Source organism: Mustela erminea, chromosome 5 (assembly GCF_009829155.1).
Source record: "Mustela erminea isolate mMusErm1 chromosome 5, mMusErm1.Pri, whole genome shotgun sequence".
NCBI lineage: Eukaryota > Metazoa > Chordata > Mammalia > Carnivora > Mustelidae > Mustela > Mustela erminea.
This window is the reverse complement of record NC_045618.1, coordinates 15,687,079-15,706,507: the sequence shown is the minus strand read 5'-3', so window position 1 is coordinate 15,706,507 and position 19,429 is coordinate 15,687,079. Positions and strand designations below refer to the sequence as shown.

The 19,429-nt window shown below is 42.3% G+C and overlaps 1 long non-coding RNA gene across 4 annotated transcripts; it reads left to right on the top strand.

The window, feature by feature from the left end:
* Window positions 1-1,116: 1,116 nt before the first annotated feature.
* Window positions 1,117-17,874, top strand: LOC116590416. 4 transcript variants are annotated; one of them, XR_004285597.1, is made up of 4 exons: window positions 1,117-1,390; window positions 7,486-8,192; window positions 10,280-10,511; window positions 17,444-17,874. It is a non-coding gene; the product is annotated as an uncharacterized LOC116590416 (long non-coding RNA). The 4 variants fall into 4 exon arrangements; XR_004285596.1 differs by lacking the exon at window positions 1,117-1,390 and adding an exon at window positions 8,698-8,794 and having other exon boundaries at window positions 7,010-8,192; XR_004285594.1 differs by lacking the exon at window positions 1,117-1,390 and having other exon boundaries at window positions 7,010-8,192.
* The last annotated feature ends 1,555 nt before the right edge of the window (window positions 17,875-19,429 follow it).

Sequence of the window (19,429 nt, the reverse complement as noted above, 5' to 3'; positions counted from 1 at the left end):
GTATAATCCTTGCTGTGAGTGAATCAGTTTTGGCCTGAAGATACAAGGTTTCATGCTCAAGTCAGGTCTTGAAAAAGAAGGTCTAATTCGAATGACTTCACTTGAAATAATGTGTGTAGTTTTATTACTATCATAGCTGAATCTAGTATCTAAAGAAGGGTTTCCATGAAGAACAACACATCTCTAATCCTCTCCTAGATGGACATGAACCAGATGGGCAACAGGCTGGTGACCCTTAGCCTTTGATGGTGTGAGGTCAGGTGGAGAGGGAGGGAGGCTCTGCTCCAGGCCTCACTCCCCAGGATAGCCTTGGCCATCAGCCCCCCTTTAGGCGGAATTGCCTGAGCTCAGTATTCACGCTTCGAGATGTACAACCCGGCTTTAAATCCTAATCACCTCTCTTTCCTTTTAACCGGTTACTCCCTTTCTCCAAATTTCAGTTTCTTTCTTTGTAAGTAGGTAATTAAAATTGCCTTTCTGTGGGGATTAAATGAGATGATAGGCATCAAGTGTCTGATACACAGTGAGTGTTGGAGAAGTGTGCTAATGTTATTATTGTCATCTATTTATTTTACTTACTTACACTGAAACTAAAAGAAAAGTTAATTTGAGGGCTTTACAAAAAAGTCCCTTTGTGAACTCAAGATATCACTGGTGATAGAATTATTTTGCCTTCTCAAATAAAACTTTCTTGAAACACCAATGAGAGGACAGACAATCTGTAAAGACTTGAAACCTTTAGTTTTTATTTTTGGCATGTCTTGGGTCTGCTTACTTTTCCTCTTTCTTTCTTTTTTCTTTCTTTTTTTTTTAAATATGTTATGAGCATTACAGAATTGGAAAAAGGATTAACAGCCTAAAAAAAATATAGACTTTATAAATCCACTTAGCCTGAGAATGGCTTTCTGGGGCAACTTGCCTTTCCAAAATAAATTTGCAAACTGCACCCTTATAAAAAAAAAATTGGAATTTGGCGAGGCAAAAGAATTTGGACCGTATCAGCTTGTCATTCCAAATATAAAAATATTTAGTCTTACTTCGAGATAAATAGCAACAATTGAACTTAAGCCACTAAGAAAAATAAACATACAACTTCTTGAAAATGTACAAATAACTAGATGGTTTAAAAAATGTTATCAGAACTGTCTTTACCGCTAACAAGGTCTAAATGAAACTGTGGCCATGGATAATGTTTGTGTCTTGCGTTGTGACTGTCCTGACAAAGGCCTGTCCCGTTGGGGAGTAGATGAAGCTTAACATTCACAGGCCTTGGGAGCCATGGATGGAGAGACTCCGGCTGTCTGCCAAGCAGAACCTGGCAGATCTTTGGCAAGGTGGTTGCCCTGAGACAACTCTTGCCCTGAGACAATCGGGAAGGCTTGGGGAGAAGGTAAGATTTGAACTGAGTCTTAAATGTCCCTCTCCAGAGGTAACAATTTTCCTGCCTCCTTCCTCTCCACCTTCTCTACAGCACCACGTGCTTAGAGGGGTAAAGGTTGGAATCCATGGACGATCATGGCAGACGGGGGGAATATAGGAAAAATCTGCTTGATCTCTGAAAGCCCTGAGTTGAGTGTGGTACAGAACCAGTATTGAGGGGATCCTGAGTCCAATAATGATTTCCTGAAGTGACCTTGTCTTCCTCAGGTGACCTGATTAAGCACAGAGCTCTGGAGGGAGCCTTGAATTTGAATCTCTTCATTGACACCCATTACGTAAAGCCCTGGGGCCACAAAGAGCGTGCTACTCTTTGACAGGCATCTTTCACATTTGTAAAATAAGTATGTGAAAATTGGATTATTGTGAGGCTAGGTGATTTTTAATTATAATAATTATTGTTATCATTTTTTTTTAGCCTGCCGTCAGCCAAGTACATAGCTTAATTAGGTAGTTTTATTTATGTACTAATATTTACTTTGAATCTAGTTTCTTGATGAACTCAGTTAAAATCACAGGAGCCACAGACCTATGTGCTGTGATATCCTGTTAAATCTAGGACACTTTTTTTGAGTAAGAAATATTTTTTTTTTTTTTTAATCTCAGGAAACTCTATTACCGGAGTTGAGTTAGAGAATCACTTCAAGGAATATCTGGGGTCATTTTGTTTACAGGAAACGGGTTTAAGGGAATGCTTTTAAGGACATATTTCTTTTCAGTGTGATAGAGCTTCTCAGAGTTTTCCATATTAAGATTTATTCTTTCTAAAAGCATTAATAAGTACAGAATTAAACCATAGGGTAATAATTGAAACGGTTGCTATGAAAAATGTGACATTTTTAAAACCCAAATTCTAATACCTTCCTGTTGTTTTAAAACTCATAATACTTTTGAGTTATAATAATCAAACTGGAATTTTAGTTCTAACCACAAGCAGGAATCATAGGGCACAAAACAAACATTCGTAAAACAGTCTGAGAGTTAGAGCGGCAAAAATTGTGAAAAAATAAAAATCTCCCTTACTTGGCTGTTTTGACATATTTTCTCCTGCTGATAACACAAATACGAAAGAATTGACTGCATCTATCTGATCTCCCACAGACAACTGGCTAACTTATCAGAATACCTGCTTGCCTTAGATCTATGGATCCCTAGATTGAGCAAACAAAACTTAATCTAAAATAAGAAGAACCAGGAGTGCCTGAGTAGCTCAATCAGTTAAACGTCTGCCTTCGGCTCAGGTCATGGTCCCAGGGAACTCCCGGGTGGAGCTCCGTGTCCCAGGCTCTCTGCTCAGTAGGGAGTCTGCTACTCCCCTTCCCTCTCCCTGCCTCCCACTCCTGCTCTCTGTCCCTATCTCTCTCCCTCTCTCTCAAATAAACAAATACAATCTTAAAAAACAAAACAAAACAAAACAAGAAGAACCAGATTATACTTTATGCCTTTTTCCCTTTTTAATATCCACGGTTGTTGTTGCAATAATTGTAGTTATTTTCATTGACACCTTGACATGGTTCCGGTAACTGGCCCAGTTCCCTGACTTCAAAGCAGAACACGTGACACAAATTGGGAGGATCATATTCCCCATTCCCTGAAAGCGGAGTGACTGGCACAGAGCGGGGGTGGGGGGGCCATGTGGCCCAAGCGCGACCTGTCAGAATTCTTTCCTGGGATTTGTTTTCCTGCAACTAGCAGAGAATACAGTTCTTCCTTCCTGGGTTGATAAAGACGTGATGTCATGACTCAGGATGTGCAATGAAGGACTAACCTTGCCTACGTAGAGGTTGGATCATTTGCCCCCAGTTCCAAGGAGGTAATCTCTAAAGCCTTGGAGGGTCCTGCCTGATAAGAGTGTCTTTGTTTACCTAGAGGTCTTGAGCCAGGCCAGATATCTGATGCTAACCATGTCATTTTTGGTGGAAGGCCTTGAGCCATGTGGTACCAGTCCTAGTTCTAGAGGGACTAGAGACTAAGGTTATTCACATGAGTGACCAGCCTCTCTACATAGCCAGCTCCTAATAAACTCTGGATGACAAAGTTTGAGTGAGCTTTCCTGGTTGACAGTATTTTGTACATGTTGCCACAATTGTCACTTAGAGTAATATGTTCTTTCTTTTATTATTTTTATTTATTTTATTTTATTTCTTTTCAGTGTTCCAAGATCCATTGTTTATGCACCACACCCAGTGCTCCATGCAATACGTGCCCTCCTTAGCACCCACCACCAGACTCACCCAACCCCACCCCTTCCTCTCCAAAACCCTCAGTTTGTCTCTCAGAGTCCAGAGTCTCTCCTGGTTCGTCTCCCTCTCCGATTTCCCCCAACTCACTTCTCCTCTCCATCTCCCCATGTCCTCCATGTCATTCCTTATGCTCCACAAGTAAGTGAAACTATATGATAATTGACATTCTCTGCTTGAGTAATATGTTCTATCCCCACCATTCCACTGCGAGAGAACAACTGGAAGCTCCATGCCTTAGCCTGTGTTGGGTCCTGCCTTATGTGCCTCTTCCTTTTGCTGATTTTAGTCTATAGCCTTTCTCTGTGATAAAAACTATAACCACAAGTATAACAACTTTTCTCTGTCCTGGGAGTCCTCTACTAAGGAATTGTTGAAACTCAGGGTGATCTCGGGGAACCTCTCAGACATTATCCAGGACATCTGTGCTCTCCATTACTGGAGAAAGTTCTCCACTACTGGTGAAAGGCTCAGAGAGAGAAGCAGAGATGAGAAACATGAGAGATGAATGGAAGAGGTGAGAACGAGAGAAAATGGTATTGTGCCTCTGGCTCTATTGCTTGAGACCCTTTGAGGTACCTTGTTTATTTAGTTATTTCTTTGACTCTGTGGATTACCTCAGTATATTTCCAGTAATCTGTCTCTCTCTTTCTCACTTTCCTGCAAACAGTGTATACCGCATTCCTGGAAGTTTGTAAGTTACTGTATCATTTTCCAATTTCAGTTATATTTAGCTAAAAATATGTCATTTTCCATCCTTAGAGAAGTGAGTGTGACTAATAGTAAAATCCAAACAAAATAAAGACTTGTAAATATTTTTGGACCTTTCAACAAAGTTACTGAAAAACATACTTATTTCAAGTAAATTAATCTAGAAATGTGGACCTTACTTTGATAGGCCTCTTGAACCCCCCAAGTTATTTCTGAGCTGCTGTTAGAATAAGAGATTTGAAAACAGAACTTAGGGGACACCTGAGTGGCTCAGTGGGTTATTCCTCTGCCTTCAGCTCGGGTCATGATCTCAGGGTCCTGGAATCGAGCCCCGCATTGGTTTCTCTGTTCAGCAGGGAACCTGCTTTCCCCCCTCTCTCTGCCTGCTGCTCTGCCTACTTGTGATCTCTCTCCTGTGTCAAATGAATAAGTAAAATCTTAAAAAAGCAAAACAAACCAAAACAAAACCCAGAACTTAGTATAGTCTTCTAGCTTCATACTTTCTGTGAGAATCTTCTAATGTATAATTTTCTGCATTTTGAGCTCTCTGCATTGCTTTTGTGAAACAAGAGATAGAGTTTCAGCTCTCTAGGGATCAAAGCTAAACGCTAGTGATGATGCTCAAAAGAGACTATTCTAAATCCAAAGAGACTGTTTTTATAGAAAATGTTACATTCTTCTACTACTAAATTTCAAATATTAGCCCACAGAAGAGCAATTAGCAAGTATGTCATCTATAAAAAGTATGAACATTTAGACATTTATATTGTTACTATTTATCATTCTGTTGATGGAGAATGGACCACATTCATTTCATGCCTGATACCAGTCCAGGAATGATAATTGAATTTCCACAAGTATTATCAGAATTCCTTGAGCTTTTTGGAACCAAAAGGAACTTTCTTAATTTGATAAATCTTTGTACAAACACTTAAAAATCACGTTTGAGGTAAAAGTATCATGAATATTCCCTTCAAAGTGCAGAAAAGGACAGACAATGAGGTTCCCTATTACTATCTCTAGGTCCTAGATATAACATTATATAAGTAAAAGAAATATGAACCATATTATTAGAATGAAAAAATGAGCAGGATTATAGACAGTTTCTTTTCTTTTCTTTTTTTCTTTTTTTTGATAGTGTAAAAGAATTTTGGAAATTTGACCGACACAAGGTCAAAATTTAAATATCAATATATGCAATTAATTGTGTGGTTAAATACCAGCCTAACTGATCAGAAAATGTAATCTTTCAAGGATTCCATGCCCAATACCCACCAGGTATTGAAGAATAAATCTAAGAAAAGAAATAGATGATCTGAATGGAGATTATTGTACAACAGTATTGAAAAGACACAAAAAAGGAGTTATATAAATGGAGATACAGTACATAGATGAGAAGACTTATTTTCCTAAAGAGATCAATTATCCCAAAACTAATCTAAATTTTTCATTAAAATCTCAACTTTTTCCTTTTTTCTTTTTTTTTTTTCCTTTTTCCCACAGAGCTAGTCAGTTCATATGGAACTAGTTCATGCATCTTAAAGAGTCAGGGCCCAAAATAGTTCAGGTGCTTTCGAAGAGAAAGAATAATAAGCAGCACACACCCATTTAAGGATGCAATTATTTTAAGGCTATCATCCTCAAAACGCTATTCTAGTGGTAGGCTAGAGATGCCTGAAACAGACCCACATAGACATGGGGAGGGGATAAGAGGTGGTCTTACACACCAGTGGGGAGAGAACACGCTTGCTTTTGAAAGGAAACAGACATAGATATACAAAAATAAACATCAGATCTTAAAATCAGGAAACAAAGCTTTAAAATTCTTTTTCTTTTAAAGATTTTATTTATTTAACAGTGGGAGAGAGAGAGTACAAGCAGGGGGAGTGGCACAGAGAGGGAGAAGCAGGCTCCCTGCTGAGCAGGGAGCCGATGACGGACTTGATCCCAGGACCCTGGGATCATGGACTGAGCCAAAGGCAGATGCTTGAGTGACTGAGCCCCCTGGGGGCCCTGAAATTCTTAGACAAAAATGAAAGAGAATATATTTATGATGTCATGAGAGGAAATAATTTTTTAAATATGAAAAGTGTAAACCTGAAAAAGATGAATGAATTTGATTAAACTAAAATTATTCTGTGAAAACTCTTCTCTTTGTTTACAGACATCCCATAATATTTTTAACACCTACATTCTAAGATTATAGATTTTAATACTTCTCATTCCTATTAAGGACATATTAAAAAAGTCTTCAAAATTAATCAAAGATAAGTAGGCCTTGGAAAAATGAGCAAAGGATATGATCATCAATCTGAATCAGGAAATCTGAATCAACAAGAAATATCTGGAAAAAATGCACCTCTTTCCCTTGCTCTGTGATGATGGGGATGCAGATTAAAATACAATGACAGGGGTGCTGGGGTGATTTAATCCTTAGGCATCTGTCTTTGGCTGGGGTCATGATCCCAGGGTCATGGGATCGAGCCCTGCATCAGGCTCCCTGCTTGGCGGGGGGGCGTTCCCTCTCTCGCTGTGTCTCTCTCTGTTAAATAAATAAAGTAAATAAAATCTTAAATAAAAATGACAAAGACAGATTGTTTCAAGCTCAACAGATTGCCAAAAAAAAAAAAAAAAAAAAAGAATCCGATAACACCAAATATTAGAGAAAATGTGAGGAAAGGGGAGTTTTCATATACTGTTGCAGGGGCTGTAGATTAGAACAATCACTGTGGAGAATAATTTTATAATATGTATTGAAGCAGCAGAATCTCATTCACTATGACCAGCAATTCCACGTCCGGGTGTATTACATTACAGAAAATGATACCTTGTACCTCATAGCTTATGACATCGAATGATAACTGGAAACAACCTGAACTTCAGTTAACAGACGAATTCATGAACACAGTTTATTCCTACAAGGAATACTATATAGCAGTTAAGATTAATGAAGTTAAAAAAAAAAGCTTAATGAAGGAGCTATCCCAGTAGTTCATTCATTGACAATCTCCTCCATTCTTCCACCAATGGCCTCCTTCTGTGGGGATTTTTATTCTTACTTACGGTTCCCTCTCTCTGGAACATTCTTTTCCCACAGATACTCTTCTGTGTCATTCCTGTGCTTTACCTGGCTTTCTGCACTCAAGATCTTATCTCCTTGGGAAGACCCTGGAGTGGACACAGTATAAACCATCCAATCTCCTTGACCTGGACAATCCTTTGACCTCCTGTATTTGCCCCCTGGTGGCTTCTGTTTTGCCCTACAAAGACAGATTCTGTTTCCGGGAGGTGGGTAAGTATTTGTCGAAGCAATACGTAGATATCGCATACATTTAGATGTTTACAGGCCCCGTCACGAGATTTAAGGGCTCCCTCACATTCCTGTTTTCCTGTGGAAACAGACTGGGCCGATCTACCTTCCTACTGCAAACCCTCTCCTAGAACTACGGGATGAGCAGAAACATGAGGGACAAAAGGCAGCATGTGAAACCCTCCAGCCTCCTCACCCCCTTGCATGCTTGCTTTCCTGGGACCTTCCACGAGGTGCTCTACACGTAGACAAGGGACCCATCCAGGAATAAGATGGTGTCCAGTGGAGCAGAGCTGGCTGTGTCCTCTGAGAATGCAAGGAAGCACAAGCAAGAGAAAAACACCTGGGCTCAGATCCCAGTGAACTCGTCTGCTTCTCCTTGAACTTTTTGCAATATCATCTATGCTGGAAATGATCATTTAAAGCCACAGTCTAGCATAATGTTTACATCCTGAGGGTTGGAACTGGAGTCATTAAGTCTTTCAAACAACAAGGTAATGTTCAGCTACTGCTCCTGGAGGAGGGGGCGTCATTTAGCACACTGCAGGGTGCTGATGCGAGCTGGCATCCTGGGAACCTGAAAGCCTTGGTACCCCTCTTTGACCTAGGGTTCACCTTGTCTTCTGTGGAGTAGCCTGGGAATGTGATCTCCTCGTTTTCTTAAGTTACATAGCTAAGTGTGCTTTGAATTACTTGTGTTAGTGGAAAGATAAGGTAGACCCGGGTACGGGTTGTAGCCATATTATTTCCTAGCCACCTTACCTTGGGCAAGCTGTTTCTTGATCGTCCTTCCCTTTCGTCACCTGAGTGATGGAGTTATAAAACATCTCCTACCTCTGGGTTTTGGGGGTTGATGCATTGAAATCGTAGATGTAAGGTACAATGCCGGTCCAACTTGGACAGGCAAAAAAAAAAAAAAAAAAAAATCATACTTTCTGGCATAGCTTGCGTCCTGTCTCTCTCTGTGGACATATTAATTCTCCTTCGTACAAATCCCAGGTGATTACATTGAAATGAATATTCTCTTCCACAAGCCCAGAGCTGTGAGGATTTTGTTTTTCCCCAGTTGGCTGATTGAGGTAGAGGGCAAAGAGAAGTAAGTAATGTTAATAAGCGGTACCACTCATGTCTTCATGGCGATCTCCTTGTAACCAGATAACTTCCTTCTAGCTGCATGTGTGAGCTGAATTTACCTAGTCCTCTAGAGAAGAAGGGAGATCGAAATGAGATGGGAAGAAAGCCTGTCTCTAGATATTGAATATCCTGGCCTAGGAGAGACTTAAACAAAAATTAAAAACGTTAGTCGTCTTCTTTTTTTTTTTTTTAAAGATTTTATTTATTTATTTGACAGACAGCGATCCCTAGTAGGCAGAGAGGCAGGCAGAGAGAGAGGAGGAAGCAAGCTCCCCACTGACCAGAGAGTCCGATGCAGGACTCGATCTCAGGATCCTGAGATCGTGACCTGAGCCAAAGGCAGAAGCTTTAACCAACTGAGCCACCCAGGTGCCCCAGAAAAGCATAAGTCTTCATTTTGAGGGATTGTACCATAGCTGATATTCCGAGTCACACTGATAGACCTCCATTAAACATCAACCAGTTTAGAAAATCCATTATTCGACGTGATTGCCTAACAACTAAATGAAAGAAAGCAGATGAAGATCACTTTATTTTGATGAAGACACCCACACTAATTAAAGATTAATTCAAAGTAAGGAGGAGTGAGTCTTAACCCCCTTCCCTATTCTTCAGAGCCTCTGTGAATGCCTACGAATTAAGCAATTTTAACAACACACTGATTTTTAAAACATTCTCGATGGGTACTTGGGTAGAGCTATAGCATGGTAAACAGGTTGGTTCACTTGTTTAATGCCCCATCTACTCCTGGTGACTTCCTTCTCTTGTGCTTCTTACAACTTGCTCTACTCCATTTTCATCATATGTGCAGGATGCCCTCCTCTGTCTTCAGCCAATTCATGTTGAAACTGAACCTTTTCAAGGTGGTTTTGTTAATCATCATTCCTGAACATACCTCTTCTAACCTTTATATAATCTTGGGCTAGAACACTGATTCTCTAGCAAAATAACTGGGGGTTATTTTGCTCCCCACCCAGGGGACATTTGGGAATATCTGAGGCCAGTTTTGGCTGTCCCAACTGGGTGAGAGCCATGCTAATGACATCGATTGGAAGAGGCCAAGGAACACACTGCAAAGCACAGGACTGCCCCCCACAACAAAGACTTAGCCAGCTTAAAATGTGAAAAGCCTGGAGGCTGAGAAACTCTAGGGTTACTACAAGCTTTTTCCATTAAAGCTGGACATTTTGGGGAGTGAAAGATGGTGCATTTACCAATGATGCTTGGATATCTGGTACGACATGGGACTTAGTGTTGCTGGTATATGGGATCTCTGGTCCCCTATCTTGAATTTGTTTTCTTTTGGATTGATGAGGCATTGTTTGGAAGTATCGTTTTAATTTGCTTTCTTGACTTGCTGTTAGACCATTTTTACAAGTTCGACTCTTAGCTACCCAAAGACAGGAATAGGAGGTTCAACCTCTGTATCTTTCCTTTCTCCTTCTAGGACTTTCTCCAGAATACCTACTTGATAAACCTTCTTGACTGACTATGCCTATTTGTAATCTCTGCTCACAACTGGGTCCTTGACAAAACCTACTATAAACTTCTCAACCATCAATTATACATAAAAAATGTGGGTGAAATGAAGGAGAAGAATTCAACAAATAGCATTGCTCATAATGGAGAGAAGATTCTACCTTCTACAATATGTAATTTGATGAAATATGCTAAGCAAGGTACAATCCCTATAATTGGTACTCATTTAAATTACTCATGTTTACTGTAAATGTTTTCATTGTAAAAAATGTGCTTCTATTGAGTTAGATAAAATTTTATTATTGAAAACATGGTTAAACAATTAAAATGAACAAAGATATATGAAGTTCCCCAAATCTTGATCGGGATCGAGTAGATACATAATAACTATTAGTTCTGCTTGCCTCCCATTACAGATGACACCTAATTTTAGGCCATCTAAATTGTCTTATAAGTTTTTAAATTATCGATTCTAGGGGATTTTTGAAGTTACCGAGATGGTTAAAATTGGTTGGCATAGGGACACCTGGGTGGCTCAGTCAGTTAAGCATCTGCCTTCAGCTCAGGTCATGATCTTGGGGTTCTGGGATTGAGCTCCTGCATTGGGCTCCCTGCTCAGTTGCTTGTCACTCTCCCTCTGCCTTCCCCTACCTCCACTTGTGCACATGCACTCTCTCTTTCTCTCAAAAAAAAAAAAAAAAAAAAGATAAAATCTTTTTTAAAGTGATTGGTATGATGTTTGTGGGGTTCTGTAACAAAGCATCACAGACTGGGTGGCTTAAAAGACAAAAAGTTAGAGTCTCATAGCTCTGGAGGCTGGAAGTCCAAAATCAAGGTGTTGGCAGCTCTTGCTCCTTGGGAGGGCCATGAGGAAGACTCTGTCTCAGGCTCCTCTCTGTGGCCATTGGAAGACATCTTCTTCCCTCTATATGTATCTCTGTGTCTGATTTCCCTTCTGTATAAGGACATCAGTCATATTAGATTAGGGCCCCTATCCTGAAGAACTCATTTTAACTGATTATATCTGTAAAGACCCTGTCCCCAAATAAGGTCCTTTTTTCAGAAGTACCTCAACATATTCATTTAGGGGGTACACCTAGGGGGTACCTGTGGGTACATCCCACAGGTGAGAAAACTGAGGTGAATGGAAATTAGATCATTTAGTTTCACATTATCTTCCCTTTCTAAACGCAGAAGTAAATTTGTTCTCTGCATTTGCCTTATTGGAGGTATGTCTGCTCGACTAGTTAGAGCATGAAAAAGATTATGGGATTCCAGGACTGTTGATCTTTAAATGGATTGTATTCATGAAGTAATCAGGGTGGGGGCGGTCTGGAGGGCAGCCCAGGGATCTACCAGGTTGGGATCTGAGCCAGGTGAGGGCTGTGGCATTCTCTGATCGGGGATAGCCCCTGTCTGCCCATTACATCAGGCCAGGAAGAGAAAATTTAAAGATATATGCCTACCTTTATACAAACTTATGTCTATTATATAAGACATATAATGCATGTATGCATTACATATATGTAATATTTAAATTTCTCTTCCTAGCCTGATGTAGATACATACGATATGTTCTAGGACTGTATTGTGTAGATCTATTATAAAATGTGTATAATATTTTGTATCCCTCTGTCTGACAAGAATAGTGGACAGGGACCTGCCCCTCCCAACCCCCCTGCCCCACTCTCATCCTACCACTCCGCTTGCTAGTGGACTTGAGGCAAGCGCCTTTGCTTCCGGGACACCTGTTTTCTCAGCTGTAAGATCAGAATATCAGCTTGCATGCCCGGCCAGGTCTCCTACAACATCACAATCTGAAGCGGGAGGGAGATTGTCCCAAGTATTAAAAGCAATTCTCCCACGGTCAACCCATGTGCTGAATGGACCCTCAAAGACTAGTAATTGGGTAACCTCGTCCCAGCCCTGTCGCTTACCAAGTCTGGTTGGGGGTGGGGACGCCAGAGTATTTCCGGAACAAAATGAAGAGTTCTCCAAGACGCCTAGCGCTGACCTCCTGGCCTTGCCCACCAGCCGCCCCTCCTCCCCTCCTGGTATCCCTTTCCCCCTATCCCCATCCTGGGACGCTCACCAGCCCCGCGGAGTGCTGGCCGCTGCGGCCGCGGGGTGGACGCTGTGAACTCTCCAGATCGGAGAGGGAAAACCTCGGCGCCCAGGGTTTGCCTTTTCCCGACAGTTTCAGCGACTCTCAAATGCAGGGGAGTTAGAATGCGCGGGGTCCAGGACTGGGTTATCTACACAGAGGCCCCTTGATCGGCCGGCCTCACTCACTTACCGCGGGGCGGCCTCCGCAAGTTATCAGAGTGTCGTTAACGGGGACAGCTGCTGGTAAACAAGGCGGATGTCGACACCAGCGCCGCAGTCCGCAGGAATTTAACTTTAATCTGTCCCTTTGCTTAAAGGAGCACCCCTCTCCTTCTCTGGGCTGCGGGCATCATTAATTCATCTCCGTCAACGTCCCGATGGAAGGCTGGCATTGACTCGGGGAAACCCGCTGGGATCGGAAATTAATAAGGTGCTAGGGACGTTCACCTTAGGTCAATTCGAGGGGACACGGAGAGAAAGAGAAGTTGCTCCGGAGTTCCCCGGCTTAGCTGGAAACCGATCCTACATATTTATAAAGGTGAAACTGGAGGGCTGCCAAGCGCCTGCATTGAAGTGATTAACAAATGTTTCTCTTTAAGTGGACACCTCTTGTTCTAAATATATTTGACAAGAATGCAAAGAGTCATCTGGAGGGCACCGAGGGCACGGCTCGGGCCTTCTCTGGCGCGGCCGGCGGGGATCGCAGGCCCGGCCCGGCCCGCGCCGCTCCCCGCTCGGTGCCAGCCGAGTTCACGTCGCCGGTGGGCAGGCTGCCAGCGCCGGCGGCTCCCCGCTGTTTAACGACAATGGATTTACTGCTTCTCTGCATATTGGTGTTATTTTGTATAAACAAGGTTAACAGTCCTTTTAAATTAAATGCACCACCTGGTGACTGAATGGGTGACCTTGCCAGCTCTTTTCACCTGGCTCGGAGAAGCCCAGGATCCCGCTCGCATTTCTACCTGTAGCTCGGGATTGGAATCGCCCTCCCTTCTTATTTAAAGAGGGGGAGCTGTCCTCCCCCTCGCGCTCTGACCCTGCCGCGGGCGACCCGCACGCCGGGAGGTACAGGTGCGCGCGGCAGGTGAGCCCCGCGCGACCACCTTGCGCTAGGCGCAGGTCGGCTGCAGGCGGTGCCGGGGGTCTGCGCGGCGGCCGCCCGCCGGGGAGATCCGGGACCGCCCCGGTCGGGCGGTCGGTGTCCCAGGAGAGTGACAGCCGGCCCTGTGGGCCCTGCCAAGGCTGCCTTCAAAATAAAGATCTCCAGAGGGGGCAACACCGTGAAAAAGGTTCTTTGTGTTTCACTCTAGCGTGGTATTGATCTAATATAGGCCTCGGCACTTTCCCCACCCTCCAGGAATTTGAACACCTGGAAAAATTCTCCCGGCTTTACATGTGAGGAAATTTAATGGTGTAAACAAACTCAGCAGGAAGCCCCCTTTGATATGGGAAGGCGGTGGTGCCTAGCTGAACGGCTTGAAAGACTTTGCCTGGGAACGTCCACTGCGATGTTGAAGGGTGACTCGGAGCTGTGTAGGAAAATGCAGACAGGGAGCACCGCTTTAGATACATCTAGAAACTTCGTCCAGAAATTTTCAAGCAGGAGACACTTTCGTTACTCATTGAATGAAAGGCACCACCTCACTTCCTCCTTATCATTTGCCAACCCTCCTGCCCCCCCATCCCCAAATAGGGCCGAAATTAGTCGGAAGTAATTGCCTTCCATTTTAGCCTAAATTCTAGACCGGTCCGGCAGCCCCATTGCTATGCAAAGAAGGAAATCAGATCTGGAGAGGTGCGGTGACTTCCCCAGGTTCACCAGATCCAGAAGCCAGGCCCCAGGCCTGCAAGTCCAAGGCAGTTTTTGCTGTGTTCCCACGGAGTCCCTGCTCTGCCTACCCAGAGTGTGCAGTGTGAGCCAGAGCCCTTGGAAATTTTTGTTCTTAGCACCATAAAAGTCACTGGTTACATAGCTTCTGCATAAGTTCTTAGAAGTCCAAATTCCAATAATGGAAATGTCTAATTAGGCATAGTAAAGTAATTCCAGTACCTGATATAATTTTCATTGCTAGAATTCTAACATTTTATATACATTTTATTAAAAAGAAGTCTGAATACAGATTTTTTAATACATTTTAGTGAGTGAGGTATAATGTATCCCCTCTTCCAAAACTTCCCTAAAGAGTACATTAAATGTGTGCGTGGTGGGGGATAGGGGATTAATATTAAGAATATTAATTTTTATTATATTATTGTACATTAATAAAATCCATTGTCCATAGTCACAAAGAGTATTTCTCAGTAAGTCTGTTTCTAGTGGCATGAAACATTTAGTGTGGGCATACAGGGTGCTAGGTTTTGGGGGCCCAGAAATGAACAAGACACCATCGGGAGCTAGATTGGTTATGGAAAGTCGGAGGGATTCAGTGTATGTATAAGAAATCTCTGTGGGTAGGGTATGGGGTCCCAGAGCTGAAAGCTCCTAACTCTGGGCATCCGAGCAAACTTCACAGAGCTAGAAGTGCTCTACCCTGGGCAATTTCATGTGTGTTATTGTGAAACAAGTCGGAATAGGAAGATATTTACCTTAGGGATTACCTATCGTGATTACTGTTTGCCAGGCCTCCTCCTTGATACTCGGCCTAATCCTCCTAACACCCCAGGAACTCCACTTTATATGGGGGGAAAGTGAGCTGTGGAGAAATTCAGTCATTTGGCCAATGTTTCACAACAGAGAAATGCAGACCCAAGCATGAGTCCATGCTCTTACGCTGCCCCTGGATGATTCCATGGGCGTTGTATGTATGCACATAGCTGTGTATTACTTTCTTCCTTTCAAACAATCTATTTTCCAGGAACTAGTTATCACAATGGAACACATAACTTAAAAGTTACTCATTGCCAGACACTACTGTGAACTTTTTATACAAGCCTCTCATTATCTTCTCGCCCCCAAGTCCTGTAAAGTAAGTATTTTCTCACTTTGCAGTTAAGGAGACTGGGCAATTTATCATCATCATGGTCAGCAGCAACATTTATGTCTTCCTCATCACATTTAATAAACTTATCGCGGGGCGCCTGGGTGGCTCAGTGGGTTAAAACCTCTGCCTTCGGCTCAGGTCATGATCCCAGAGTCCTGGGATAGAGCCCCACATCGGGCTTTTTGCTCAGCAGGGAGCCTGCTTCCTTCTCTCTCTCTCTGCCTGCCTCTCTGCCTACTTGTGATCTCTCTGTCAAATAAATAAATAAAATCTTAAAAAATATATATAAATAAACTTACACAACTAAATCCACATAGTATTTAGAATTATTGGATTTTGGGGGACAGGAAAAAACCCTTGACTATTCTTCTCCACTGTAAGACCAAATTCCCAGGCTTTTCACCTAGAAGTATAAGGCACGGTATAAGGCATGGTCTGTCATGGTAAACACCCAGGAAACAAGACAGGTCCATGAAGACACGGGCGTCTTTACAGTAGAAGGGGGCTTTGCAGAGATATTAGAGCAAAAGCCATAAGAGAGAATGACAGTTGAGAACTGGGGTTGTCAGGAATATAAGAGGTAATTTCTAGTTAATCCTAATGTAGCCCTTCTTTAGGGCAAATAGATTTCTGTTACATTGTAGAAGCTGCTCTCAGAATATGAAGCTAATTACTTCATGATAAAGTGTTTTTTCATAGATTACTCACCACGGTGACCTCCATCCTCCACATTGTTCCACTGATACAAACATGGCCCTCTTACTCCCCTCACCCCCACCCCCTAGCAAATCTACCTTGAGTCAGAAGAGTTTATCACTTCTCTAAGTGTCAGACCACGTCAGGAAATGAAGAAGTGTTGCCTGGTTAGTGTTTGGTTTTGCTTCAGTCCATATAAGGCAGCTCTACTGATTTTTCCAATCACAAAAAAAATATTATATATTAATAAAGAAAATTGGGAGAACCACAAAGAAAAAAAGAGAAACTCATTGAAAATTCTATGGCTGAAAATACTTTGGCATTTTTCTCTTCCGGCCTTATTTCACATGAAATCTGTGAGGAAAAAGTAGGACCACTGTCATGTGTTTTGTTGATGCTACTTTTTTACTTCGTAAACAAGTTTCAGTATCAAATATTCTTCAAAATTTGTATTTTCAATGATTATATAACATTCATTGTAAGGATTTATTATAATTTTCATAATACGGGTTAATAATTCCTCCATTTCTGAGTATGTAGGTTATTTCTAATCGTTGCTCTTAGAAATAATCTTCTGCATATATTTTGGCTGCCTATATAATTTTCCCTGGCTTGCATGGATTGCTTAGAAATGAAGCTATTGGATCAAAAATCATGCACTTTTGCTGTGTCCTCAGGAATGTGAACATGCCTGACACACAAGTGACTTTGGGGGGATAGGATAAGATTCAGAAGTTGAAGGGTACACAAATTTTAATGCTATATTTGGTAACTTCTGCAAAAAAATTAAAAACGTGTGTGTGTGTGTGTGTGTATGCATATTTTTCCTAAACTTGAAAATTGCGCTGGACTGCCTTCTGTATTCCAATCTGAGACTTCCTTTGTATCATATGTTGCTTCCTTTAAGGTTGGATTTCTGCCTTTTGGATGTTAACAAGGGGAAAAAAGAAAACATAGTGGAGACACTAGAACTTACCATAACTCACCATAGTTTGGAATTACTGTAAGGGAATTTAGAAATTCTAGTTTGTCAAGTATCTCGTCCCTTTTGTTTTTTTCAAGAACACAGGCTTGTGTTCTTATTTTTCAGGAACAGCAGAAGGTTGCTATTAAAAGCCAACAAACACACACATGCACACAAACAAACAAACCAACAAACCAAAAAGACAACTTTCACCAGAATTTATCAACTCTGGAGGAGTAAGCTATTAAGTAGTACATTATGGCCCCAAAGAGACATTATGAATTTCTAAGGCATCTAACTTTGTCTTGCTTCATGGCTAAATGAATTTGCAGTGCAACTTTAAATGGAAGTTATGTTTGACCGTGTTCTATATGACTTCTTTCAGGTTGGGAGAAAATAGAACCATTATTTGTTGTCCGAGCTCCTGGATCACACGCTACCACTTGCTTATCTCACTGGGCTCAAGCTTTTCCTGTGGCATGCCCCACTGTTCATCTACCTCTCTGCCTCGCCCATGGTTTGCTGAATGCTCCCGGTGAGCCTGGTATCCTGAAGGACCTTCGTATCCGCTGTGGTTGGGTTCTCTCAGCTTTCTGCTTGGCCTTGGGCAAAGCCACGGTACACTCCAACTCTTCAGCTCTGGCCCGAATGCCTTGAGCTTGAATACAAATAACCTTGGAGTGGGAAGCTTTTCTACTCAACTACGGACATAGCTGAACAGATTTTGCTTTAGTGAAATGAAGTGGAGCCTGAATTTATCTGGAAATGTGTGGAATCAGCAGAGAGCAGTAAACACAAGTCTAGGGAAGAGGGAAACCATTGTGAACGATTTCGTGTTTTTCACTCCCAGCGGGCATTTGGGCATTATTGTAAAGAACCATGTTTTCAAACCTGCCAATAACAGAACAGATCTTTATTCATTGTGGATGAGGCTTCCACTGGGAGAGTTGAAACTCTCGTTCCTTTTTCGCCAACTAGAGAAGCTCTTCAGAGTTCCAAGCTTCTGTTTTCTGACTTCCACGCCATAAAGGGAGATGTTAGATATATTTCCCATAGGATAACCTCAGGGCTTTCTGGGGGAAGTTGGACAGTTTCTATGGTGGCATAGAACGACAGTTCACCAGAGAAACAATCCCAAGGAAAGGGCAAATATATGCTTTCTGTCCATTTGTCTTTCCTCTGTGTGTATTGTTGCAAACAATAGAATCCACTCAAGTAAGTTTAGGCAGAAAAGGGATTTAATAAGGGAAATGGGTAGCTCATAGAATCACTGTGGTGGGGGGCGGATGGCTGTAGAAACAGATTTGAGGCTAAGTTTCCAGAAACATGTCCCACATCAAATCACAAAACCACAGTATGAGTAGACATTTGTCATTGCTCCTTCACGAACTGTAGACTTCCAAACTTTTGCAGCTCTGCTGGGGCCTCCGGTGATGGATGCTAATCTTGCAGTGGGAACTCAATGTTGCAACCCAAGACTGGAAGCTTATGTTGCCACACGAACCCAGAAAATGGAAACTCCACCAGGACTTTGAACCAAATGCCCCAGCCATGTGTCTCATGGAGGCAGCACCATGGGAGATGCAAGGGGAGCTGGGGATTCCCGTGCTGATTTCAACCCTGGGGTTTGGGGGCATTGCTGTATATATATATATATCCTCTGGGTTTGTGTTCCAACATTCACATTTATTCAGCAGGACAGCGCCTTCCAAGATCTAGACAGGAGCCTGCAGCCTAGCAAAGTGGTTGACTGTCTGGGCCTCAGAATCAGTCAGACATAGGTTCGAATTTAGGCCCAACCTGCTGTTCTCATAGTGACGTAATAAGAAGTCACTTGCCCTCTCTTCCTTTCTCCTCTGTGTGTCAACTTCCTTATCTGCAAAAGACACTGACTACCATGTATCTTAGAGGTATGTGATAAAAGTTTAAATGAACATCTACATCAAACCCTTTGTACAGGTTTTTTCTTTTTTTCTTTTTTTTAAAAGGTTTTATTTATTTGACAGAGATCACAAGCAAGCAGAGAGGCAGGCAGCAAGAGAAGAGGATGCAGGCTCTCTGCTCAGCAGAGAGCCCGATGGAGGGCTCGATCCCAGGACCCTGGGATCATGACCCGAGCTGAAGGCAGAGGCTTTTTTTTTTTTTTTTAAGATTTTTATTCATCTATTTGACAGACGGAGATCACAAGTAGTCAGAGTGGTAGGCAAAGAGAGAGAGGGGAAAGCAGGGTCCCTGCTGAGCAGAGAGCCTGATGCGGGGCTCGATCCCAGGACCCTGGGATCATGACCTGAGCCGAAGGCAGAGGCTTTAACCCACTGAGCCACCCAGGCACCCCTGAATAGTTTTTTATAACGCCGTGAACATTCACAAT